The following is a 27,987-nucleotide window of genomic DNA, read 5'->3' on the forward strand; positions in this document are numbered from 1 at the left end:
GAGCTCTACCCATAAAGATTCCACCTCCTCCCTAGCCCCCTCAGTGATGTCATCTCTCACATTCACTTGTACATTATTCTTGATATATAGGCATACCCCTCCCCATTTTTTACCCTCTCTATCCTTGCGGTATAGGGTATACCCTTGAATGTTTGCCAGCCAATCATGAGAGCTGTTGAACCAGGTCTCTGAAATTCCCACAAAATCCAAATCCTCCTTGTACAACAGTATCTCTAGTTCACCCATCTTGTCCGCCAGGCTCCTGGCATTGGTGAACATGCCACATAGTTTAGACCGGTCGCATATTGTCCTCGTATTGGGTGTTTCAAGATTGCAACTTGGATTTGCTACTATACTCACCTTGCGTTTTTGTGCTTTGGTTAACCTACCACTAATGCCCCCAATACTACCCTCTGGAATATCTTCCGCGCTGGCTATCACTGTCTCTGGACCCTCCCCCCCATCGCCTAGTTTAAAAACCCCTCTAACTTTTTGGCCATCTTCATTCCCAGCAGATCTGCACCCTCCTCATTTAGGTGCAGTCCGTCCCTTCTATAGTACCGGTTACCGACTGAGAAGTCGGCCCAGTCCTCCAGGAACCCAAACCCCTCCTTACTACACCAGCTCTTCAGCCACTTGTTTACTTCCCTAATCTCCCTCTGCCTCTCTGGTGTGGCTCGATGTACCGGTAGTATTCCTGAGAACACTACCTTGGAGGTCCTTTTCCTCAATTTAGCTCCTAAGTCCCTAAAATCGTTCTTTAGGACACTCCATCTGCCTCTGACTTTGTCATTGGTGCCAACGTGCACCATGACAGCCGGGTCTTCCCCAGCCCCTCCCAGTAATCTGTCCACAAGATCCGTGATGTGCCGAACCCGAGCGCCCGGTAGACAGCATACTGTTCGGCGCTTCAGGTCTTGGTTACAGATTGCCCTCTCTGTCCTTCTAAGAATTGAGTCCCCTACCACCAGAATCTGTCTTTCCTTTCCCTTTGCTGCCCCCCCACTCTCACTGGAGGAGTTCTTCCCCTGGCAGCTAGGAGAGTCCCTCATCTCCAGCAGTGCTGGTCCCTGACTGGTTACACCAATGTCACTCAATGGAGCGTACTTATTGGGATGCTCCAGTCCTGGATCGGCCTCCCTGGCACTTCCCCCTCTACCCCTCCTGACTGTCACCCATCTACTCTTTGCTAGTGCCTGCACCTCTTTGTCTCCACCCGCCTCTGTGCTGGCCCCTGCCGGCACCTGCCGTGTACGTTCCTGGCTCACCTTTAGTATGGAGGGACTTCTCAGTGCTGACAGTTGCTTCCCCAGATTCAGAACCTGGGCTTCCAGGGAAACAATGTGCTTACATTTTGCACACATACATGCGGCAAGATGTACAAAGAGTCGCCTCTCCACACCCGCCGGGCATCGTACCTATTAAATTTAGTGAGGATTGGGGATTTTACCCTGTCCAAATTACCTAACAACTAGCTTCCTGGCACTAATACTCAAGACAATACACAGGTACACAATACACAAGTACTAACGATCCACACACACTACTCAGACAACACTCAGATACTCACACTACACAGGTACTATGACCCCTGTTATAACCTCCTGTTTTAAATTCTTGTTTTTAACTCCCACTTAATCCAGCTCCACTTACACCAAGCTCCACAGCTTCAAACTGAGCACGCTCAAACTGAGTCCTACAACAAGTTAAATAGGCACCTGGGCACCTGTGAGCAATTAACCACACCCCTTAATTGATAGACTGATGAAACAGAAACAAAAAAAAAAAAAAAAAAAGCTATTTAAAAAGTGACAGCAAAAGGCAAATTAAAAACTAAAAGGAAAAGTCCCCAAAATGCAACCCAGCAAACACCAACAGACAGCAGCAATACACACACCAACAGACAGCAAGACTTGTATACTCTAACACTTGTTTTTAACTCCCACTTAATCCAGCTCCACTTACACCAAGCTCCACAGCTTCAAACTGAGCACCAGTTTTGGCTTTTAATGAAGCTTTGACAAAAAATCTGTAAATGGATTGGTTTCAATGCAGAGCTGCACCACATTTTGCACTCTCCAGTTTTAGTAAGTCCCCCCCTATGTGTGTGATGCCAATTCCCCCTACTGCTCCACCCCCCCCCCCTTGTTGCCCCCCCCCCACCCCACAGTGCTGCTGCCTTCCCTCTTCTCCTCTCCCCCCAGCAGCTGTGGAGGATATTTCAGGATGGAAAGCGGGGGATGGGGGTAGTAATGATGTAATTTCCCGACCCCCTACCCTTTCTAAATGAACACAGTGAACACACTCACTCACTGTGTCCATTCATAACTGAAGCATAATAAACTGTTTACTATGCTTCAGTCTGTGATTGAACCGGAAGCCGCTCAGCACAGAGCACTTCCCATTCTTTTACTCCCATGCAGCTGAGGCTGCAGAGAAAGACGAGTGTGTTTGAGATTTGGGGAGCTCACACTCATGTAATAGGCTGCGCACACCTATGGGGTGAGGAAAGGAATGCCGATAACTGGAAAGTTTCTTTACGTCTGATTTGTTTACAACTGATCACATGGTGAAGGGCCATTGCGATTGGCCCTTTACCGAGACCACAGAAGGAGCCGGATTCGCGCCCTACGGGGGGCAGGGGGCGGGGCTTGGTTCTGGGGGGGGGGCGTCCATAGACTCCCCATGCAGAACAAGAGAGTGGCGCTGTAGCCGTCTTTTCAGCTATAGCGTGGGCCTGAAGTGGGTAAAGTCAAAATACACGGACTGCGACTTGTCATGCAACTTTATGTGTCCAATGGAGCCTAAAAAAGATTCCTTAAAAAAAAAAAAAAAAAAAAAAATCACATCTGGAAAACATTAAACCCAAAAAGTGACCCTGTGATTGGTGTAAATCTTCATCAATGAGGATACAAGGAGGAGGGTGAGAAGGTGAAAAGCTGATGGAGCTGCAGAGACCCAGAAGTTTTGTCTTTTATTAATGCCCCCCCCAGGGCTCGGTTCACATCTATGTCAGGAACGTGTGCACAATCGTGCGTTTTTCCGACATACACAGAACACCTTAGTAGTTAATGGCAGCTCCACACATATGTGAGCGTTCTCGCGTGCACAAAATCATGTGGTGCCTCCGGTTCTGTGCGACGCATTTTGAGAACATTTGTTATAACACTGAGGCACATGTGTCAAACACAGGGCCCATGGGCCAAATCTGGCCATTTCATGTGGCCCTCACGCATCTCCTGCAGCTATGGAGCCCCCCCTCAGCAGTTGGCAACAGGGAGGAGATGGTCCCTGCCCCCCCCCGTCTCTGCAGTCTGGAGCAGAGAGGAGGACAGAACTCCTCCTACAGATCCTGCGGTTCTCTGTGTAGACACAGCACCCCCTCGTCTCCTCCTCCCCTGGTCTCAGCAGTTAGCAACAGAGAGGAGGACTTTCTAAAGAGTTCCAAAACTGAAGTCATCATGATTGGCACTCCTTACCAGACCATCATCATTCATTACCAGCATCACTTTTTCTGGTTCTAATATCTCGCTCTCATTAACAGTTACAAATCTGGGTGTAAAAATGGACTCACTTTTGAAGCCCATATAAATCACCTATGTAAGTTCTTTTTACCACCTTCGTAATATTTCTAAACTCCGCCCCATTCCTTCCTTCCCAGATGCCGAGAAGCTGGTTCATGCCTTAGTCTCCTCCAGACTGGATTACTGTAACGCACTTCTCATTGGGGTTCCTAGACAGAGTCTGATGAGAGTGCGGAAAAATGAGCACATTACCCCCATTCTCCTCTCACTCCATTGGCTTCCTGTCTCCGCCAGGGTTGAGTACAAGGCTTCCCTCCTCACACACCAATGTATCCATGGACATGCCCCCCCCCCCCACCCCACCACAAAGAACTTCTCAAACCACAAACCACAACACGTCCCCTCCGCTCCACTCACTCAAACCTTCTTCATATACACAGAACTAGACTCAGGACCATGGGAGACAGGGCATTTAGTGCAGCTGCCCCGCGCCTGTGGAATGACCTACCTGACACCTTGAGGGCTCCTCAATCTACTGACTGTTTTAAAAAAGGTCTGAAGACTTTTCTTTTTAGCAAAGCTTTTTAGTCTTTTTAGATGTTCGTTTCATCGTATAAACTGCTCATTTTAACCTGTAGCACTTTGAGATCTTTTGATGTAAAGTGCATTATAAATAAAATGTATTATTATTTATTATTATTCATAACTCCTTCTACAAATCCTGCGCCTCTCTGTGCCGCTGCAGCACCCCCTGGTCTCCTCCTCCCCTGGTCTCAGGATTAAGCAGCAGAGAGGACAGAACTCCTTCTACAGATCCTGCACCTCTCTGTGCAGCCACAGTACCCCCTCATCTCCTCCTCCCCCGGACTCAGGATTAAGCAGCAGAGAGGAGGACAGAACTCCTTCTACAGATCCTGCACCTCTCTGTGCAGCCACAGTACCCCCTCATCTCCTCCTCCCCCGGCCTCAGGATTAAGCAGCAGAGAGGAGGACAGAACTCCTCCTACAGATCCTGCGCTTCTCTGTGTAGCCACAGCACCCCCTCATCTCCTCCTCTCCTGGTCTCAGCAGTTAGCAGCAGAGAGGAGGACATAACTCCTCCTACAGATCCTGCACCTCTCCCTGCAGCCGCAGCACATCCTTGTCTCTTCCTCCCCTGGTCTCAGCATTAAGGAGGACAGTACTCCTTCTATAGATCCTGCACCTCTCTGTGCAGTCACAGTACCCCCTCATCTCCTCCTCCCCCGGACTCAGGATTAAGCAGCAGAGAGGAGGACAGAACTCCTCCTGACAGATCCTGCGCTTCTCTGTGTAGCCACAGCACCCCCTCATCTCCTCCTCTCCTGGTCTCAGCAGTTAGCAGCAGAGAGGAGGACATAACTCCTCCTACAGATCCTGCACCTCTCCCTGCAGCCGCAGCACATCCTTGTCTCTTCCTCCCCTGGTCTCAGCATTAAGGAGGACAGTACTCCTTCTATAGATCCTGCACCTCTCTGTGCAGTCACAGTACCCCCTCATCTCCTCCTCCCCCGGACTCAGGATTAAGCAGCAGAGAGGAGGACAGAACTCCTCCTGACAGATCCTGCGCTTCTCTGTGTAGCCACAGCACCCTCTTATCTCCTCCTCTCCTGGTCTCAGCAGTTAGCAGCAGAGAGGAGGACATAACTCCTCCTACAGATCCTGCACCTCTCCATGCAGCCGCAGCACGTCCTTGTCTCTACTTCCCCTGGTCTCAGCATTAAGCAGTAGGGAGGAAGACAGAACTCCTCCTACAGATCCTGCACCCCTCTGTGCAGCCACAGTACCCCCTCGTCTCCTCCTCACCTGGTCTCAGCATTAAGCAGCAGAGAGGAGGACAGAACTCCTCCTACAGATCCTGCGCTTCTCTGTGTAGCCACAGCATCCTCCCGTCTTCTCCTCCCCTGGTCTCAGCAGTTAGCAGCAGAGAGGAGGACATAACTCCTTCTACAGATCCTGCACCTCTCCATGCAGCCGCAGCACATCCTTGTCTCTTCCTTCCCTTGTCTCAGCATTAAAGGGGTTGTAAAGGATGCATTAAGATGAAAAAACACCTTGCAGTGTCCGGCCCCTCCAGCCATCCCCCCCTGTTTTACTTACCTGAGCCCTGAATTTCCATGGGCGCGATCCCACGTCGCTCTCTCCACGGCTTCTCGGCTCTTCATTGGATAGATTGATAGCAGCGCAGCCATTGGCTCCCACTGCGGGGGGGCAGGGCCGAGTCATAAACTTGGCGGGTATGGATGCAGAGTGTATGACACAGAGGGCGCGCCCACAAGGTAACCCCCCGGGAGAGAGTTTCCCAGAGGGGGTTATTTAGTGCGGGGAGGAGCCGCGAGAGCCGGCGCGGGACCCTAGAAGAGGAGGATCGGGGTCACACTGTGCAAAACGAGCAGCACAGCGGAGGTAAGTATGACATGTTTGTTATTTAAAAAAAAAAAAGTGAACCTTTACCCTTTCACACGAACGTACCGTTCAGGTCAGTTTTTTAGGCGGACCTGAACAGGCTCTCCATGCAGGTCCATTGAGTGACGGATGTCAGCGGTGACCATGTCCGCTGCCATCCGATCCGCTAAAATCAGACATATGGCGATACGTTCGCATCCATCCTGGCGGATCGGAACGGACGAGATCTGATGAAAGACGGACATGCTCTCCGTTTTCCTCCTATCCCTCTATAGGAATCAGCGGAGCTCTGACAGGCCCCTCCCCCGCTCAGTGAGCAGAGACGGACCTGTCATCCACCGGCTCAGAGAAGATCAACAAAGAGATCTCCTGCTGAGCTGGCGGACTCCGCTGAGCTGATCCGCCTCATGTGAATGAGGCCTTAGTGTCACTTTAAGCAGCAGAGAAGAGGACAGAACTCCTCCTAAAGATCCTGCAACCCCTCTGTGAAGCCACAGTACCCCCTCGTCTCCTCCTCACCTGGTCTCAGCATTAAGCAGCAGAGAGGAGGAGAGAACTCCTCCTAAAGATCCTGCAACCTCTCTGTGCAGCTGCAGCGCATCCTTGTCTCTTCCTCCCCTGGTCTCAGCATTAAGCAGTAGGGAGGAGGACAGAACTCCTCCTACAGATCCTGCATCTCTCCGTGAAGCCACAGTACCCCCTCGTCTCCTCCTCTCCTGGTCTCAGCATTAAGCAGCAGAGAGGAGGAGAGAACTCCTCCTAAAGATCCTGCAACCTCTCTGTGCAGCTGCAGCGCATCCTTGTCTCTTCCTCCCCTGGTCTCAGCATTAAGCAGCAGGGAGGAGGACAGAACTCCTCCTACAGATCCTGCATCTCTCCATGAAACCACAGTACCCCCTCGTCTCTTCCTCTCCTGGTCTCAGCAGTTAGCAGCAGAGAGGAGGACATAACTCCTTCTACAGATCCTGCACCTCTCTGTGCAGCTCCAGCACATCCTTGTCTCTTCCTCCCCTGGTCTCAGCATTAAGCAGTAGGGAGGAGAACAGAACTCCTTCTACAGATCCTGCACCTCTCTGTGCAGCTCCAGCACATCCTTGTCTCTTCTTCCCCTGGTCTCAGCATTAAGCAGTAGGGAAGAGGACAGAACTCCTTCTACAGATCCTGCACCTCTCTGTAAAGCCGCAGCAGCCCCTTGAATCTTCTTCCCCTGGTCTCAGCATTCAGCAAATTCTGGCAGCTGACTCAGCCCTCCTCTGGTCCTCCTACAGACCCTGCACTTTCTGATTCCCAGCTCCACCCCCCCCCCCGACTTCTTCCCGAGAGCAGCACAAGATAAGGTGGTGAAATTGAGTTGGAATCCCCTGACCTAAGGGGTACAGAGCTCTTCGTGCTCTTAGACTGCTTTGTTCTGTTGCCAATGGGGTCAAATGTTTTTTGCTTATTTTCTCTCCAGGTCCAACTTTACTCAGTCATAAAGAATCAGGAAAATGCTGCATTCTGGCCACTAGGGGGAGCCGAAGATAACAGTAAATAAGTGTTTCCTCGCACGTACAGCAGCCCATTGAAATGAATGGGCTGGCCTCCATGTGACACTCCGGAACACTCCGGACACTTGGTAGCACCGGTAGCTGCGCAGAACGCTTTTTTTGCGTCAAAAAGCCGACCCATTTTATGGGCTCACCAACACTGGCGCAAATCTGGCGCAGGGAGCCGCAGAAGCAGACGGTAATAGAAATGATTGGCTGTAGGGGGCAACCTATGAGCATGTGATGTATTCCCCGAGCGTGAAACTTCCCCCTTCAGGGAATGTGATATGCAAATGTATGGGTTATGTACATTGTATGCCCCTCGGTATCCTCAGGTCCGATTGTAGGGCTATTGGGCTCTGTAATGTAGAAACTGGCATAGCTTGAGTATCTTTATTTAAACACGTGATAAAAATGCGTTTCAGCGTGACACAATTTTTTTCCTTGACGCGTTTCGGCCCAAGGACGTCATATGACGTGATTGACTTTCAGAGGGGATATCTGAATGATGGGTGCAGCTACAGCCGTCATTCAGGTATCTTCTTTTTCGGCCGGCGATTCTGTGCACTGTAAGAATGATCATAGCGGCAGTTCAGCCCTTGATCGTTCTTACAGGCGGTGGGAGGGGACACCCCCCCCTTCGCAGCCCTCTGGTGCTTCTCTCGGCTCTCCCGGAGAAAGAATCTGCTGCCGCCGAATGAAGAGCATAGAGATTTCCGGTGACCAGATTGTCCCCAGTCATCTCTAGGACTGTCGGAATGGCCTGGGCGTGACGTTATGACGTCACGTCCGGGCCGGCGGATGTAAACAAAGCTGGGATCTCGGCTGGAAAGTTTGTTCATTTTTTTTTTTTTTGATCTGATGCTTTTCAGCCTGGAGGAGAGATGGGGGGTCTTATAGACCCCAGATCTCCCCATAAAGAGGACCTGTCATGCACCAAGCCTATTACAAGAGATGTTTACATTCCTTGTAATAGGAATAAAAGTGATAAAAAAAAACTATTTAAAAAAGAAAGTGTAAAAATACAAAAATGTAAAATAAGCAATAAAAGAAACATTTTTTTGAACCGTCCCCACGAGCTCGCGCACAGAAGCGAAAGCACACGTAAGTCCTGCCCACGAATGTAAGCAGCATTCAAACCACACATGTGAGGTATCGCCGCCACCGTTAGAGCGAGATAAATAATTCTAGCCCTAGACCTCCTCTGTAACTCTAAACATGCAACCTGTAAAAAAATTTAAAGCGTCGCCTACGGAGATTTTTAAGTATCAAAGTTTGGCGCCATTCCACAAGTGTGCGTAAATTTTAAAGCATGACATGTTAGGTGTCTATCTACTCGGCCTAACATCATCTTTCACATTATACAAAAAAAATTGGGCTAACTTTACTGTTTTGTTATTTTTTTTAACTCATGTTTTTCCCCCCCCCCCCAAAAAAATGCGTTTGAAAAATTGTTGCGCAAATACCGTGTGACATAAAAAGTTGCAACGACCGCCATTTTATTCCCTAGGGTGTCTGCTAAAAAAAACATTATATAATGATTGGGGGTTCTGAGTAATTTTCTAGCTAAAAAAATGATGATTTTTTTACATGTAGTGCCGGAATAGGCCCGGTATGGAAGCGGTTAATGGTACCAGTTATGGGCTATAGGGAGAAGGGGTTGTGGGAAGTCGGGGTTTTTGTTGTTTTTTTTTTTCTTTTTTTTTTTTTTACACATAAGCTTTGAGGGTCCGTTCACCCTCCTATGTTGTGGCGTGACGCAATAAAGCGCTTGCGTCAGCGCACTGCGGTGGCATTTATTTTGAACGGTGCCACAAAGCAGCTCCAACCCACCCGCATTACAGCATTACAGCGCGCCCCAACCCCCCCCCCAAGGCATGCAAACGCAACACCAAAAAAATGTCCGCTTCTATAGAACAGTGTTGTAGAGCGTTGTTAAGCCATTCATTGGGCCGCCTTAATGTGACGTAGATTAATGTGCAGTATAAAAAAAAAAAAGAAAAAAGAATGAGCCCTCCCACTGTGGTCACCGGGAGAGGAAGTGAGGCGGGATTTCCTCAAATGAAGACGCAGTGAAAACCTGACAAAGGTTCTAATCCATCCTAATACATGGCCCGGGGTTCCACTTGCCTACAGGGCACTTTACCCCCTTCCTGCCCAGGCCAATTTTCAGCTTTCAGCGCTGTTACACTTTGAATGACAATTGCGCGGTCATCCAACACTGTACCCAAATTACATTTTTATCATTTTTGTTCACACAAATAGAGCTTTCTTTTGGTGGTATTTAGTCACCTCTGGTTTATTTTTTTTTATGTTTTTGTTAAACAAAAAAAGGACCAAAAATTTTGAGAGAAAAAAAAGTTTTTCTTCCTTTCTGTTATAAAATTTTGTAAATAAGTCATTTTTCTCCTTCACTGATGTGCGCTGATGAGGCAGCACTGATGGACACTTATCATTGGCAATGATAGGCACTGTTGGCAGCACTGATAGGTGGCACTGATAGGCAATGATAGGTGGCACTGATAGGTAGGCAGTGATAGGCAATGATAGGTGGCACTGATAGGTAGGCAGTGATAGGCAATGATAGGTGGCACTGATAGGTGGCACTGATAGGCAATGATAGGTGGCACTGATAGGTAGGCAGTGATAGGCAATGATAGGTGGCACTGATAGGTAGGCAGTGATAGGCAATGATAGGTGGCACTGATAGGCAATGATAGGCAATGATAGGTGGCAATGATAGGCAGGCAGTGATAGGTGGTACTGATGGGGGCACTGATGAGGCTGCACTGATAGGCAATGATAGGTGGCACCGATAGGTAGGCAGTGATAGGTGGCATTGATGGGCACTGATGAGGCTGCACTGAAAGGCAGTGATAGGTGACACTGATAGGCAGTGATAGGTGGCACTGCTGGGGGCACTGATGAGGGCACTGATGAGGCTGCACTGATAGGTGGGACTGATAGGCAAAGATAGGTGGCACTGATAGGTAGGCAGTGATACCCCATTTCCCCGAAAATAAGCCCTACCCTGAAAATAAGACCTACAAGGACTTTAACTAGGGCTTATTTGGGGGGTAGGGCTTATATTGCAGCTATCACCGACAATCACGCTAGGTCTTATTTTCGGGGAAACAGTGTAGGTGGCACTGCTGGGCACTGATGAGGCTGCACTGATAGGCAGTGATAGGCGGCACTGATTGGCACTGATGAGGCTGCACTGATAGGCAGTGATAGGTGGCACTGATAGGCAGTGATAGGTGGCACTGATAGGCAGTGATAGGTGGCACTGATGGGCACTGATAGGCAGCACTAATGAGCAATTATAGGGGGCAATAATGGACACTAATAGGTGGCAATGATGGGCATTGATAGGCAGCACTGATAATCAGGATGATCAATGCCCCGATTATCAGTGTAGATATCAGTGCCTGACCTCACAAATGCACTTCTGGAAGAATGATCAAACATTCCCATAGACACACTCCTAAACCTTGTGGACGGCCTTCCCAGAAGAGTTGAAGCTGTTATAGCTGCAAAGGGTGGGCCAACTCAATATAGAACCCTACGGACTAAGACTGGGATGCCATTAAAGTTCATGTGCGTGTAAAATCAGGCTTCCCAATACTTTTGGTAATATAGTGTACATAATTTTTTGGGGTTTTTAAGTAATTATCTAGCAAAAAAATGCAGATTTTTTACATGTACATGATATATGTCAGGTTTGGCCTGGGGGGGGGGGGGTTAAGTGGATAAGGAAATACATTCAGGAATATATTTATCTGGTTTATATTGAAAGGTCAGTTTGGCTCTAAAGTGGTAGATTTTGAAAGAAATTGAAATAAGGAACTGTCTACCAAAAATGCAAATTTCTCCCTCCACCTCTCTGCTTTCTTTGTCCTCTGTTTTTCTTTGTTAGATTCTTTCGTTTTTCTTTAGTTCTCTCTCTTCTATAAGATTCACTATACATATCTCTCTCTCTCTAGATATATATACATATATAAAGAAAACAAATATATATGTATGTATGTTACTATATATATATATATATATATATATATATATATATATATATATATATATATATATATATATATTGTATCTCACAAAAGTGAGTACACCCCTCACATTTTTGTAAATATTTTCTTCTATCTTTTCATGTGGCAACACTGAAGAAATGACACTTGTCTACAATGTAAAGTAGTGAGTGTACAGCTTGTATAATAGTGTAAATTTACTGTCCCCTCAAAATAACTCAACACACAGCCATTAATGTCTAAACCGCTGGCAACAAAAGTGAGAACACCCCTAAGTGAAAATGTCCAAATTGGACCCAAAGTATCAATATTTTGTGTGGCCACCATTATTTACCAGCACTACCTTAACCCTCTTGGGCATGGAGGTCACCAGAGCTTCACAGGTTGCCACTGGAGTCCTCTTCCACTCCTCCATGACGACATCACGGAGCTGGTGGATGTTAGAGACCTTGCACTCCTCCACCTTCCGTTTGAGGATGTCCCACATCTTGGAGGTGTGTTTGGGGTTGTTATGTTGGAATACTGCCCTGTGGCCCAGTCTCCAAAGGGAGGGGATCATGCTCTGCTTCAGTATGTCACAGTACATGTTAGCATTCATGGTTCCCTCAATGAACTGTAGCTCCCCAGTGCCGGCAGCACTCATGCAGTCCCAGACCATGACACTCCCACCACCATGCTTGACTGTAGACAAGACACACTTGTCTTTGTACTCCTCACCTGGTTGCCCCCACACACACTTGTCACCATCTGAACCAAATAATTTTATCTTGGTCTCATCAGACCACAGGACATGGTTCCAGTAATCCATGTCCTTAGTCTGCTTATCTTCAGCAAACTGCAGACTTTCTTGTGTATCATCTTTAGAAGAGGCTTCCTTCTGGGACGACAGCCATGCAGACCAATTTGATGCAGTGTGCGGTGTATGGTCTGAGCACTGACAGGCTGACCCCCCCACCCCTTCAACCTCTGCAGCAATGCTGGCAGCACTCATACGTCTATTTCCCAAAGACAACCTCTGGATATGATGCTGAGCACGTGACCTCAACTTCTTTGGTGGACCATGGCGAGGCCTGTTCTGAGTGGAACCTGTCCTGGTAAACCGCTCTATGGTCTTGGCCACCGTGCTGCAGCTCAGTTTCAGGGTCTTGGCAGTTTTCTTATATCCTAGGCCATCTTTATGTAGAGCAACAATTCTTTTTTTCAGATCCTCAGAGAGTTCTTTGCCATGAGGTGCCATGTTGAACTTCCAGTGACCAGTATGAGAGAGTGAGAGCGATAACACCAAATTTAACACACCTGTTCCCCATTCACACCTGAGACCTTGTAACACTTTCGAGTCACATGACACCAGGGAGGGAAAATGGCTAATTGGGCCCAATTTGGACATTTTCACTTAGGGGTGTACTCACTTTTGTTGCCAGCGGTTTAGACATTAATTGCTGTGTGTTGAGTTATTTTGAGGGGACAGCAAATTTACACTGTTATACAAGCTGTACACTCACTACTTTACATTGTAGACAAGTGTCATTTCTTCAGTGTTGTCACATGAAAAGATAGAAGAAAATATTTACAAAAATGTGACTGAGGGGTGTACTCACTTTTGTGAGATACTGTGTATATATCTAATATATACATCTATCTATATATATCTATATCTAGAGATTATAGATATATATAGATATATATATATATATATATATAGTATATACTTGCATATCTATACCATGAGTGGTCAGTAGGCGTTGCTCGGGAAGTACTATAAATAGGGCCTGTAATCTGGGAGTTATTTATGGACTGTAATCTCCCGGTATGGTGGCGGGGGTAATTGATGGAGGTGCGGAGTCACACACGTCCCTCATCCGCACGTCTCTGATATTTCTTCGTTCATTCCGCTTTTCTCAGACACGTCAGACTCTACAGCTGCCCGAGCCGCTTCATCTCGGAATATGTCATCCTCTAGACACCGAGAGAGGCCAAGGTCCTGCCGGATGGCACCGAACCGCCTCTTATTATTCATGGGAAATCAATTCTTCGCAAGATGGATAAGGAGCCGCTCCGGCACGTTGAGGTGCGAAAGCTTAATTGCAGACATAAGAAACATCATTTAGTCCAATTACCTGTCCATTAAAGACAAAACCATGGAGTTTATGTGTATTCCATACAGCTGTGCTCTAAACTTTGAAACCATAAATGGTGAGATTTTGGCACCGATGTTGAAAATCTGACTGATCATGTTAGAAAACGGTCTTTTATTTATGTGTTATTAGTGATGATATGAAGCCATTTGTTATCACATAGTTGTTTTGACTTCTTTTTAAATCATAATGATAACAGAAATCGCCCAAATAGCCCTGATAAAAAGTTTCCATCCCCTGGAATGTTTGGCCTTGGTACAGACACAGAAGGTGACACATACAGGGTTACAATGCCAATTAAAGGTTGATTTCCCACATCTGTGGCTTTTTAAATTGCAATTAGCATCTGTGTATAAATAGTCAATGAGTTTGTTAGCTCTCACATGAATGCACTGAGCAGGCTAGACACCGAGTCATGGGGGAGCAGAAAAGAACTGTCAAAAGACCTGCATAACAAGTTAATGGAACTGTATAAAGATGGAAAAGGATTTAGAAAGATATCGAAAGCCTTGAATAAGCCAGTCAGTAATGTTCAATCACTTATTAAAGAAAAGGAAAATTTGTGGATTTCTTAATGCCAAGTCAAGGTCAGGTAGACCAAGAAAGATTGCAGCCACAACTGCCAGAAGAATTGTTCAGGATACAAAGAAAAATCCACAGGCAACATCAGAAGAAATAGAGGCTGCTCTGGAAACAGATGGTAGGGTTGTTCTAAGGAGCACAATATGACTATACTTGAACAAAAATGAGCTGCATGGTCGAGTTGCCAGAAAGAAGCCTCTCCTGCACCGATGCCACAAATAAACCCGCTTACGAAAATGCCCGACAACACCTTGACACGCCTCACGGCTTCTGGCACACTAATCTGGAGCGATGAGTCCAAAATAAAGCTTTATGGTCACAAACATAAGCGCTATGTTTTGGAGAGGGGTCAGCAAGGCCTATAGCAACAAGAATACCATCCCCACTGTGAAGCATTGTGGTGGCTCACTGATGTTTTGCGGGTGTGTGAGCTCTAAAGGCACCGGGGAATCTCGTGAAAAACCTGTCAGGTTTTTATCGATATTTACCCTCTCTATTTGTCCTGGTGACCGTTTTCAAAGGGATTAAGGGTGAAAGAAAATCCCAAATTTTGGGCTGTCACCAGAACAGGAATAGGACGTCTTCCAATGGAGACACTAGTTTTTGATGACAACCAGTAATTCCCTTGCTTTGGAAGGATTTCCTCCAACTTCCTATTTTATATTTTAGCTATAGAACAGGAAGTGAAGGGAAATCTCCCCAATGGAACACGGATGACAAAAAAAATGAGAGGGGTTATAACCATCCCTTACTGTATCCAAAATGAAAGACGAAAATTGCCTGTTTGTTCTTTTCTAAGGCTTTGCACTGTGCTGTTGGTCTAACATTATGAGCTTTTTTTTTACAGAAGGAATGTTGTTCAAGCACAAGGCAGGTCCAGAGGAACACTGTATTGTTATCTGTAAGGTCTAGTACCTGACTGCTGTCTGCCAAAATTAGTAAAATTGCTAATTCTTTGGTAAGTGAACCAGTTGTATTTATTTCAAACGTGGATTCAACTTTTTGGATTCCCAGAAAATTATAGGTTAGCTAAAGACACAGAAGTAGCTACCTGTTTTTTCCCCACACTTTGAATGAAACTTCTGACAAAAATTGTTTCCACTAGTTCTCTTATACAGTGTGTCTACATTTAATTTTGACATATGTAGCTCTGCAGTATGCAAGAGCTTCATAACATGAAAAGATGCATTAAAACAATTTCAGAATCCCTGCCAGGACATCCAATGGTACTCGCAGAATCCCTGCCAGGACTTCCAATGGTACTCGCAGAATCCCTGCCAGGACATCCAATGGTACTCGCAGAATCCCTGCCAGGGCTTCCAATGGTACTCGCAGAATCCCTGCCAGGACATCCAATGGTACTCGCAGAATCCCTGCCAGGACATCCAATGGTACTCGCAGAATCCCTGCCAGGACTTCCAATGGTACTCGCAGAATCCCTGCCAGGACATCCAATGGTACTCGCAGAATCCCTGCCAGGACTTCCAATGGTACTCGCAGAATCCCTGCCAGGACATCCAATGGTACTCACAGAATCCCTGCCAGGACTTCCAATGGTACTCGCAGAATCCCTGCCAGGACATCCAATGGTACTCGCAGAATCCCTGCCAGGACATCCAATGGTACTCGCAGAATCCCTGCCAGGACTTCCAATGGTACTCGCAGAATCCCTGCCAGGACTTCCAATGGTACTCGCAGAATGCCAGAGTGGACTTTCAATGATACCTGCAGAATCTCTGCCAGGACTTCCAATGGTACTCTCAGAATACCTACCTGGGCTTCCAGAGTACCCTAAAATGATGCTGGGTGTGTCCTCTGACCAGAAGGATACTTAGGTTCCAGCTTTTGAAATGGCTAGTGCTGTGTCTTCTCAAAAGCTCCCCCTTGTTGCAAGAGCTATAATAATTACTGTACCTGCAAGATTGCCTGACCATTGTTGAACTATATGACACTGACAATTATTCTGTCTGCTGCCTGCTAAGATCGCTGCCTGGACCTGATTACTCCTCTGCCTGCCACTTGCCAAGGCCTTGGCCCGGACCTGCCTACTTTTCTGCCTGCCAAGATTCCTGCCTTTACCTGACTACTCTGCTGCCTGCCAAGATTCCTGCCTTTACCTGACTACTCTGCTGCCTGCCAAGACCCCTACCGGGACCTGACTACCCTTAATGCTGCTGCCTGCCAAAACCCCTACCTGGAACTAAATACTCTTCTGTCTATGGTCATGTATTCTGGTCACCACACTGTAGACACCCTTGTTCTGATAACCTTTGGTGGTGCAATCCTGAGGGCCATGATTTGGTGACAATTGCAGTGAAGCAAACTGGGACTACTAGGGTCTCCAGCCCATCTCTACCTTTGGGAGCTTTGCTGAAAACCATATGAAGAGAAATTGGCGGTACACCGCAATATGTTAACAACAATAGCTTCAGCAACTCTGTCTTTGTGCTGTCTTCCTTTGACACATGGAATAAAGGATTTAGCATCTCCATATCGTGGTGTACAGCCAATTTCTCTTCATATGATTGCTTCCCGGCGGCAAGCCGAGGTGTGCATCCACCATGGGGGTTATTCTGCAGTGATTTCCTTGCCTGGAGCGGTATTATCTCTGTAAATATTTGGTTAAAACCAACTGGCACTTAGACCTAGAGTCTTGGGTGAACCTGTGTCCTCCGCCATGGGGCAAGCATAACAGAATGACAAATGTTTATAGGCACTGTTTCACGTTTAATTTTTAAGTTGTGACCATAATAGTATTACTATATGGCCAAATGTACAGTATGTGGACATTTTACGCAATTATGTTCTTCCAACCTTATGGCAACAGTTTGTTGAAGGCCCTATTCTGTTCCAACATGACTGTCCCCCCGTGTACAAAGCCAGCTCCATAAAGACATGGTTTGACCAGTTTGATGTGAAGGAACTTGAGTGCCCTGCAAAGAACCCTGACCTCAACCCTACTGAACAGTACACATTTAGGATGAATTGGAATGCCAGGTCTTCTCATCCAACATCAGTATCTGGTGGGTCCTGGTAATACTACATCATACAAAGACATTGTAGACTATTGTGCTCTTCCAGTCTTGTGGTAACAGTTTGGTTAAGCAAGCTCAATAAAGACATGGCGTGATCAGCTTAGTGTGGAGGAGCTCGAGTGCCCTGCACAGAGCCCTGACCTCAACCCTACTGAACACCTTTGGGATGAATTAGAATGCCAATAGTAAGCCAGGTCTTTTCATGCAACATCAGTACCTGATGGGTCCTGGTAATATTACATCATACAAAGAAAATTGTAGACTATTGTGCTCTTCCAGTCTTGTGGTAACAGTTTGGTGAAGCCAGCTCAATAAAGACATGGCGTGATCAGCTTAGTGTGGACAACTCCAGTGCCCTGCACAGAGCCCTGACCTTAACCCTTCTGAACACCTTTGGGATGAATTGGCACGCCAATGGTAAGCCAGGTCTTCTCACCCAACATCAGTACCTGATGGGTCCTGGTAATATTACATCATACAAAGACATTGTAGACTATTGTGCTCTTCCAGCCTTGTGGTAACACTTTGGTGAAGCCAGTTCAATAAAGACATGGTGTGACCAGTTTGGTGTGGAGGAACTCAAGTATCCTGCATGGAGCCCTGAACTCATCCATACTGGGTTCCCTACTGGGATGAATTAGAATCCCCGTTGTACGTGAGGTCTTTTGATCCAACATCCGTAACTGGCCTTTATATAACTGGGCACAAATTCCTGCAGACATCATTTAAAATATTGTGGAAAGACTTCCCAGAAGAGTGGGGGATGTTATCGCGGCAAAAGAAAGTCGGGGTGGCAAATTCATACGATTTGGAATGGGATGGGATGCCCATGGTTTGGAATGGGATGTTTAACAAGCTCATCTAAACCATATAGTGTCTATACAAAACTAGTATACATTCCTTTTAAACCTGACATCTTTTGTTTAGTTCAGAAGGAACTTCTTGAGTCAAACTTTTACCAAGTTAAAAAAAAAACCTCTGAGATTTAGGAGATTGCGTGACAAATAGGCCAAAACAAGCAGTAATTAATTTTGCCAGTCCTCATAAATGGGCCCCCGTAATACGTCCATTGCAATGCTTGTTTTATGTTGGCAGGGAAAGGATTTGCCTTGCTGGCATTCTGTCTATGCGATGTGTACGTTACAAGTAATAAGGGGATGAGGAGATCCTCTGTGGGCTCCATTAAGGTCTCGTAATGGGTCTCTGCGTCCCGTGCCTCATTATTATCTCTGATATTATTTCCCGGTGAAGATCGGAGAGAGCAGCCATGACTACACATAGGAGGGGGAGACACTTCTTTGTAATTAGGAACAATTATCGTGTTATTTTTTTACACCAAGGAGGCTCTGGGGACATCGGGGGGGCCCACTGTGTGTTCTCCTCCTTTATTTTCCAGCCGTGTCCTGACTTTACCTTCTGTGCAGAATAAAAGACAAGCCTGCCCTTCACTTCTCTGTTCTCTAATCTGATGGGTCAGCTGGTAACACAATTACAATCCGGCATCACAAGTTCTGCACTGGTAGTCTTTGGAGATCCTGGTGCTTGGAGTGATGGCCTACACTAATCCTTCTCCCTGTAATCCTAACACTAACCTGCCGTATAACCCTAACAGTCGTCCTACCTGTAATCCTTATGCCCCGTACACACGGTCGGATTTTCCAACGGAAAACGTTCGATGGGAGCTTGTTGTCGGAAATTCTGACCATGTGTAGGCTCCATCGGACATTTTCCATCGGAATTTCTGTCACACAAAATTTGAGATCTGGATCTCAAATTTTCCGACAACAAAATCCGTTGTCGCAAATTCCAATTGTGTGTACACAATTCCGACGCACAAAGTTCCACGCATGCTCGGAATCAAGCAGAAGAGCCGCACTGGCTATTGAACTTCCTTTTTCTCGGCTCGTTGTATGTGTTGTACGTCACCGCGTTCTTGACGTTCAGAATTTCCGACAAGATTTGTGTGACCGTGTGTATGCAAGACAAGTTGGAGCCAACATCCGTCAGAAAAAAATCCATGGATTTTGTTGTCGGAATGTCCGATCGTGTGTACTGGGCATAACTCTAATGCCACGTACACACGATCGGACTTTCCGACAACAAAACCATGGAATTTTGTTTGAAGGGTGTTGGCTCCAACTTGTCTTGCATACACACGGTCACACAAATGTTGGCCAACGATTACGAACGTAGTGACGTACAAGACGTACGTGATGTCTCCATTATGATCGCTAGTTTTACAAGACCAAGCGCTTCCGGCTCATCCTTGAACACGCATTTGAGAACATGCTAGCCAACATTTGTCCGATGTAGCGTACACACGGTCGGACTTTCCGTCAACAGCCTGTCATCCAACATTTCCCATTGGAAAATCAGATCGTGTGTACGCGGCATTACACTTCTATAATCCTAATGCTAACCTGCGACATAACCCTAATGCTCCTTATAATCCTAATACTAACCCTCCCTGTAATCCTAACAATAACCTTCCCTGTAATCCTAACAATAACCCTCCCTGTAATCCTAACAATAACCTTCCCTGTAATCCTAACAATAACCCTCCCTGTAATCCTAACACGAACCCTCCCTGTAATCCTAACAATAACCCTCCCTGTAATCTTAACAATAACCCTCCCTGTAATCTAAACAATAACCCTCCCTGTAATCCTAACACTAATCCTTCTTGTAATCTTAACACTAACCCGCTGTATAACCCTAACACTTACCCAAACTTGACGTGGAAGTTTCAATATACGCTGCGCGAAATCCATGTCACTTTCAGCCTATTGGTATAATGCATCTTAGTACAACCCTGTTTCCCGTATCTTCCCAAGTAACACAGACATGACCACCATCCTTACATCCTCAGCTTCACAGCTCAACTGCCCCTGGAGCCTCTCTGTTCTGTTTATTTAGAGTACTTAACAATAGAGCTTGATGATGTCACAATCGGCCAATCAAGCACAGGCATTCCTTCAAACAGGAGGAGTTATACAAATCTCAACCATTGAGCTAGATAAAGAAAGCCGCATGGCTGGTCTTGAAATCATGGACGCTGTCCCTGGTCAACGCACCAAGACTCCCGTTTTTACCGTTGGTGTGAATCCTTATTCAGAGAACCAGGCATACCCAGATTATACTATTTCTGTGGATGGGAGATTATCTGCAGGAACACACCATGGTCCCCCCATGTGCTGATCAGACATACAGAAAGACAAAAGCGAGCATCCCACCATAACCGATAATGTCTTTGCAGAGTGAACACATCCCCACCAGACAATCGTTCTGTGCATCACACAGGGGCCCTTCGCTGGCCGACATATCCCCACTCTGCAAACACTTCTCTGCATCCTCAGGAAACTTTCCATTACCAAAATGGGTCTCAACTGGCGTCAGTCTGCCCCAGTCAGCTCTTTAGATCAGAGAGGGGTAGAGAAGGAAGCGCCACCTGAGTGTAGTATTAACAAATGATGTTTAATGACACCAGGTAAAAACACACTTACAGGATAAAAACATATAAAAGGCTCATCTGTATAGGTATGTGGTCCTCGGTGTTCCCTCTGATCCTGTCGTGGTGACGCTGCAGGGATGCTGGGCTGCAGAAGGTGGATTACCAGCCGGGAGCTCCGAGGACTGAGGACCACATACCTATACAGATGAGCCCGAGGACCACATACCTATACAGATGAGCCTTTTATATGTTTTTATCCTGTACGTGTGTTTTTACCTGGTGTCATTAAACATCATTTGTTAATACTACACTCAGGTGGCGCTTCCTTCTCTACCCCTCTCTCATCCATCACAGAGCCAGCTCTCTGAGGAAACAGCAGCCGCCTAGCCTACCAGCCTACTTTAACCATTACATTACTGGTTACCACTTAACCCTTGAACTTCCAGCCTGTCCCCTATGGACTAAGTTGCTCAGCCTTTTATATCTCCTGTTATATATGGACTTGTGTGTTTGCGCTTACAGTTACCAATACTCTGTTCAGCTCTTTAGATCGGGCTGCAGGAGAACTAACACTGGGAGACACTGTGACAATACATATTAAATACATCTTCAAAAAAATTTCCACAACAAACTGTAAACCTCACTCAAACCCTCCCATGATCCTAAAATAAACCTGCTATGTAACCAAAACCCTAATGCTCCTTTTAATCCTGAAGCCAACCCTCCCTGTAATCCTAACACTAATCCTTCCTCCAATCCTAACAATATTCCTTCTTGTAATCCTAACACTAATCCTCCCTGCAATCCTAACACTAATCCTTCCTTCAATCCTAACACTAATCCTTCCTTCAATCCTAACACTAATCCTTCCTTCAATCCTAACAATATTCCTTCTTGTAATCCTAACACGAATCCTTCCTGCAATCCTAACACTTATCCTCCCTGTAATCCTAACAATATTCCTTCTTATAGTCCTAAAGCCGCGTACACACAAGCGGAATGTCCAACAGAAAAAGTCCGGTGGAAGCTTTTCATCGTATATACTGATCGTGTGTAGGCCTCATCAGACTTTTTTTTTTTTAAAATTCTGACGGACCTAGAAATAGAACATGTTCTAAATATTTCCGACGGAACCAATTCCTATCGGGAAAACCGATCATCTGTATGCTGTTCTGACGGACCAAAAAAGACGCATGCTTTAAAGCAAGTACGAGACGGAAGCTATTGGCTACTGGCTAATGAACTTCCTTATTCTAGTCCCGTCGTAAGTGTTGTACGTCACCGCGTTCTGGACGGTCGGACTTTGGATTGACCCTGTGTAGGCAAGACCGCTTGAATGGAATTCCGTGGGAGAAACCATCGGAGTTTGTTACGATGGCTAAACCGGTCATGTGTACACGGCATAACACTAATCCTTCCTGCAATCCTAACAATATTCCTCCCTGTAATCCTAACACTAATCCTCCCTGTAATCCTAACACCAATCCTCCCTGTAATCCTAACACCAATCCTCCTTGTAATCCTAACACTATTCCTTCTTGTAATCCTAACACCAATCCTCCCTGTAAACCTAACACTTTTCCTTCCTGTAACTTGTACAATAACCCTCCTCGAATACCAACCCTAAAACTACCTGTAAACTCAACCCTGAATCTTACACTAACCCTCCTATAATCCTAATACTAATCTGCCATGTAGCCCTAACCCTAATGGTCCTTGTAATCCTAAAACTAACTCTCCCTGTAATCCTAACACTAATCCTTCTTGTAATTTACATTCTAACCCTCCTCCAATACCTACCCTAAATCTATCTGTAAACTCAAGCTTGAACTTTACACTAACCCTCCAATAATCCTACTATTGTTCTGCCACGTAACCCTAACCCTAATGCTACTTGTAATCCTAAAATGAACCCTTCCTGTAATCCTAATACTAATCCTTCCTGTAACTCTCACACTAATCCCCCCCCCCCCAATACCACCCCCACAAATACCTGTAAACCCAACCCTAACCTTTGAAGTCTAACCTTCCTTGTAACCCAAACCATATTGGCATGTAACACAAAAAAAACCCCTAGAGGGTTCCATTTAAGTGCAGTAGATAGTATTTTTATTAATAAAAAAGATAGTTGGGCACTCACATGTAGAAGAATAAAAAGTGTGTGTAATATACACTCGTGAGTCTTCAGATGGTGATCCTGTGCAGTGCACCCTGTCGTGGATATTCCACTATACTCTTGCGCTAATAAGCGCCCTTCCACCATAATGGTATAATGCACCTTTAAATAACCCCCTTTCCCCAGTAAACAGACATTACCACATTCTTACGTCCTCATCTCAACATCACTGCCGCCGAGCAGTTCACTGCTTCTTTTATTCAACAAAAGAAATCACAAATAGGAGGTCCTGGCTCCAACAGCCAATCGCTTCCTACACAGGATGTGACCTCACAGGATATGACCAAATAAGGATCTGACCAAATAAGGATATGACAACACAGAATGTGACCTCACAGGATATGTCCAAATAAGGATCTGACCAAATAAGGATATGACAACACAGAATGTGACCTCACAGGATATGTCCAAATAAGGATATGACCAAATAAGGATATGACAACACAGGATGTGACCTCACAGGATATGTCCAAATAAGGATATGACCAAATAAGGATATGACAACACAGAATGTGACCTCACAGGATATGTCCAAATAAGGATATGACCAAATAAGGATATGACAACACAGGATGTGACCTCACAGGATATGTCCAAATAAGGATATGACCAAATAAGGATATGACAACACAGGATGTGACCTCACAGGATATGTCCAAATAAGGATGTCACAACACAGGATGTGACCTCACAGGATATGTCCAAATAAGGATATCACAACACAGGATGTGAATGTCAACACAGGAAAAATGAATTTATACAACAACCAATACAAAACAATGACTACCGTTTATGACTACCAGCTTATCTGCAGGTGTATGTCATGGCACCTCAAATATGTTGATCAGACATACAGGGGTGACACGAGCGCACATCCGCTAAACCGGTAATGCGTTTGCAGAGCGAACACATCCCCCCCAGACGATCGTTCTGTGCATCGCACAGGGGTTCTTCGCTGGCAGACATATCCTCACTCCGCAAACAGCTCTCTCCAAACACCAGGAAGTTTTCCACTACCTAACGGATCTCAACCAGCGTCAACCATCATCAGTCTGCCCCAGTCAGCTCTTTAGAGTGGGTTTGCGGGAGAACTAACACTGGGAGACACTGGGACAGTCCATATTAAAATACATCTTCATAAAATTTCCACGACAAACCCAGTGGCGGCTCGCGTGATTGCAAACAAGACGCTCTATTGTCTTCCTTTTGAAAGTCCTCTGCGCCCAGAACACCCCCTCTATAGCCGTGTTCCCTGCTGCGGTGTGTGATTGGCGGGTCCCGCGTCATCACTTCCGGTTTCTCAAGTATCTCCTCCCATGTTTGGGCTCCTATTCACAAATAAAAGGCACTGCAAGTGCAGCACACATTTTATATTTCACATATCAAATCAAACACATACGATTATGAAAATTATGCAGCCCTTTTCTGATGTGTGTGATGTATCCCTTTCCTTCTTTATATTCTGAAAAATCAATAAAAAGATCGAAAGGTAAAGAGCGATCTCCCGCGTCGCTGGGTGGAAGTTTAGCGCAGAGTCCCCGGTGAGGTGGGGGGGGGGGGACACACACATCAGATGTAAAATGAGAAGGAATAGAGATGGTGTTTCATGTGACATTTGGAGAGACGCGTCCCTAGAAGGCAGGGGGGGGGACTGTCCGCCCACACAGGGCCCGGCTTTCCGTGTTGCGTCTGCTCAGCTGTCTGGCGGCGTGTGTGACTGCGGGGGCGTGCGATTATTACCTCCTTCATTAGATGGATGGGAACCGCCGCGTCAGGCTCACATCCACACGCTGTCTGGGACAAATAAATTAATTGTTTCCTTCAAAAGGCGACAACGTGAGCCAAGATTTCACAACCGGTGGAAAGACTCTAATTATCCAAAACATTCTGGAGATTGCTCAACCGCCGGTCCCGACAACTAAGAACTTTCTTCTTCTCTCCTTCCGATCGTTTAAGGGGGCTGTTCATGCCAGCAGTGTCACCCAACGCAATTCCCAATGCACAGACAGGGCCATTTGCCTCATCTCCTGGCATTTTGTACTGCGTTGGTGTGTGCTGGAAAATGCAGACATTTCAATAAACTTAGACAACGTAGGGCTGCTGGTAAACTGGCTCCCCTCTTCCTGCACAGCCAGGCAACATGCATTTTCCACTTGCACCCAGACACAAGAAGTCAGACCCTTGGCTTTGTTTTTGTTGTTTTTTTTTTAGGGGTAACCATACCTCTCAACATTTTGAGATGAGAATAAGGAACACCTACTAACAAACGTATGTAGGCATAGGACACGCCCCCTGCCACACCCGCTTAAACGAAAATTAACCAAAAAAAAGTTAAATAAAACCACAAGGACTTTTTTTTACCACTACTATTCCTTTATATTGGCTCTTAAAATGTACAAATGCAGCAGTTTAGAAATCAGATGAAAGGTTTAGCACTGGGAAACACTTTTTGAAAGATAAAAAGTACATTTTATATACAACTATGAGACAGTCTCTCGAAATAAGGGACAGTTGGGAGCTATGTGTAACAACTTGGATGGGGTAGAGGAATTTGTAGCATGCCCAACTTGACAAAAAAAAACAGATGGGGGACAACTTCCATCCTACAGTATCTCACAAAAAAGAGTACACCCCTCACATATTTGTAAATATTTAATTATATCTTTTCATATAAAAAGGTAAAGGTGATGGACTGGCCAAGCATGTCTCCAGACCTAAACCCTATTGAGCATCTGTGGGACATCCTCAAATGGAAGGTGGAGGAGCGCAAGGTCTCTAACATCCACCAGCTCCGTGATGTCATCATGGAGGAGTGGAAGAGGACTCCAGTGGAAACCTGTGAAGCTCTGGTGACCTCCATGCCCAAGAGGGTTAAGGTAGTGCTGGAAAATAATGGTGGCCACACAAAATATTGACACTTTGGGCCCAATTTGGACATTTTCACTTAAGGGGTGTACTGACTTTTGTTGCCAGCGGTTTAGACATTAATGGCTGTGTGTTGAGTTAATTTGAGGGGACAGCAAATTTACACTGTTATACAAGCTGTACACTCACTACTAGGGATGAGCCGAACACCCCCCGGTTCGGTTCGCACCAGAACCTGCGAACAGGCAAAAAATTCATTTGAACACGCGAACACCGTTAAAGTCTATGGGACTCGAACATGAATAATCAAAAGTGATAATTTTAAAGGCTTATATTCATGGTATTGTCATAAAAAGTGTTTGGGGACCCGGGTCCTGCCCCAGGGGACATGTATCAATGCAAAAAAAAGTTTTAAAAACGGCAGTTTTTTCGGGAGCAGTGATTTTAATAATGCTTAAAGTGAAACAATAAAAGTGTAATATCCCTTTAAATTTCGTACCTGGGGGGTGTCTATAGTATGCCTGTAAAGGGGCGCATGTTTCCTGTGCTTAGAACAGTCTGACAGCAAAATGACATTTCAAAGGAAAAAAAGTCATTTAAAACTACTCGCCGATATTAATGAATTGCCGGTCCGACAATACACATAAAAGTTCATTGATAAAAACGGCATGTGAATTCCCCACAGGGGAGCCCCAAACCAAAATTAAAAAAAAAAAATGGCGTGGGGTCCCCCAAAAATCCATACCAGACACTTATCCGAGCACGCAACCTGGCAGGCCGCAGGAAAAGAGGGGGGGGACGAGAGAGCGCCCCCCCTCCTGAACTGTACCAGGCCACATGCCCTCAACATTGGGAGGGTGCTTTGAGGTAGCCTCCCAAAGCACCTTGTCCCCATGTTGATGAGGACAAGGGCCTCATCCCCACAACCCTTGGCCGATGGTTGTGGGGGTCTGCGGGCGGGGGGCTTATCGGAATCTGGAAGCCCCCTTTAACAAGGGGACCCCTAGATCCCGCCCCCCCTGTGTGAAATGGTAATGAGGTACAAAAGTACCCAAACCATTTCACAAAAAAAAGTGTCAAAAATTTTAAAAATGACAAGAGACAGTTTTTGACAATTCCTTTATTTAAAGTCTTCTTTCCATCTTCTTCGGGTCTTCTTCCTTCTTTCTTTGGTTTCTTCCTCCATCTTTTTCTTCCTCTGGTTCTTCCTCCGATCCTCTACTTCTTGCTCCGGTGTTCTCGTCCGGCATCTTCCTCTGCGGCGTCTTCTTCCCCGCTTCGTTCTTGGGCCGCTCCGCATCCATGGGAGGCTCCCGCTTTGTGACGCTTCTCTTCTTCTGACACTTCTTAAATAACGGAGGGCGGGGCCACCCGGTGACCCCTCCCCCCTCTCATGCATGGGGACTTGACGGGGAATTCCCTATGGCTTTACCCGTGACGTCAGAGGGGGCGGGGTGTGTGTATATATGTATGTATATATAATATACATATCGTTACATATCTGAGTGCAGATTCCCCTTACATCAGGGTCCCCAAAGGCCCCCTTATTACATCAGGGTCCCCAGAGAGCCCCCCTCCCTTACATCGGGGTCCCTAAAGAGGGCCTCCCTACTTACAGTCAGGTCCATTAATATTGGGACATGAACACAATTCTAATCTTTTTGGCTCTATACACCACCACAATGGATTTGAAATGAAAAGAACAAGATGTGCTTTAACTACAGACTTTCAGCTTTAATTTGAGGGTATTTACATCCAAATCAGGTGAACGGTGTAGGAATTACAACAGTTTGTATATGTGCCTCCCACTTTTTAAGGGACCAAAAGTAATGGGACAGATTAACAATCATCCATCAAACTTTCACTTTTTAATACTTGGTTGCAAATCCTTTGCAGTCAATTACAGCTTGAAGTCTTGAACACATAGACATCACCAGACGCTGGGTTTCATCCCTGGTGATGCTCTGCCAGGCCTCTACTGCAACTGTCTTCAGTTCCTGCTTGTTCTTGGGGCATTTTCCCTTCAGTTTTGTCTTCAGCCAGTGAAATGCATGCTCAATCGGATTCAGGTCAGGTGATTGACTTGGCCATTGCATAACATTCCACTTCTTTCCCTTAAAAAACTCTTTGGTTGCTTTTGCAGTATACTTCAGGTCATTGTCCATCTGCACTGTGAAGCGCCGTCCAATGAGTTCTGAAGCATTTTGCTGAATATGAGCAGATAATAAGGCC

General features: G+C 46.0%; 1 protein-coding gene across 1 annotated transcript in view; it reads left to right on the forward strand.

Annotated features, from left to right (window-relative positions):
* Positions 1-27,987, forward strand: part of LOC141130612 (uncharacterized) — a 106,178-nt gene that overhangs the window by 25,553 nt on the left and 52,638 nt on the right.

Source organism: Aquarana catesbeiana, linkage group LG01 (genome assembly GCF_042186555.1).
Source record: "Aquarana catesbeiana isolate 2022-GZ linkage group LG01, ASM4218655v1, whole genome shotgun sequence".
In the NCBI taxonomy this organism is placed as follows: domain Eukaryota; kingdom Metazoa; phylum Chordata; class Amphibia; order Anura; family Ranidae; genus Aquarana; species Aquarana catesbeiana.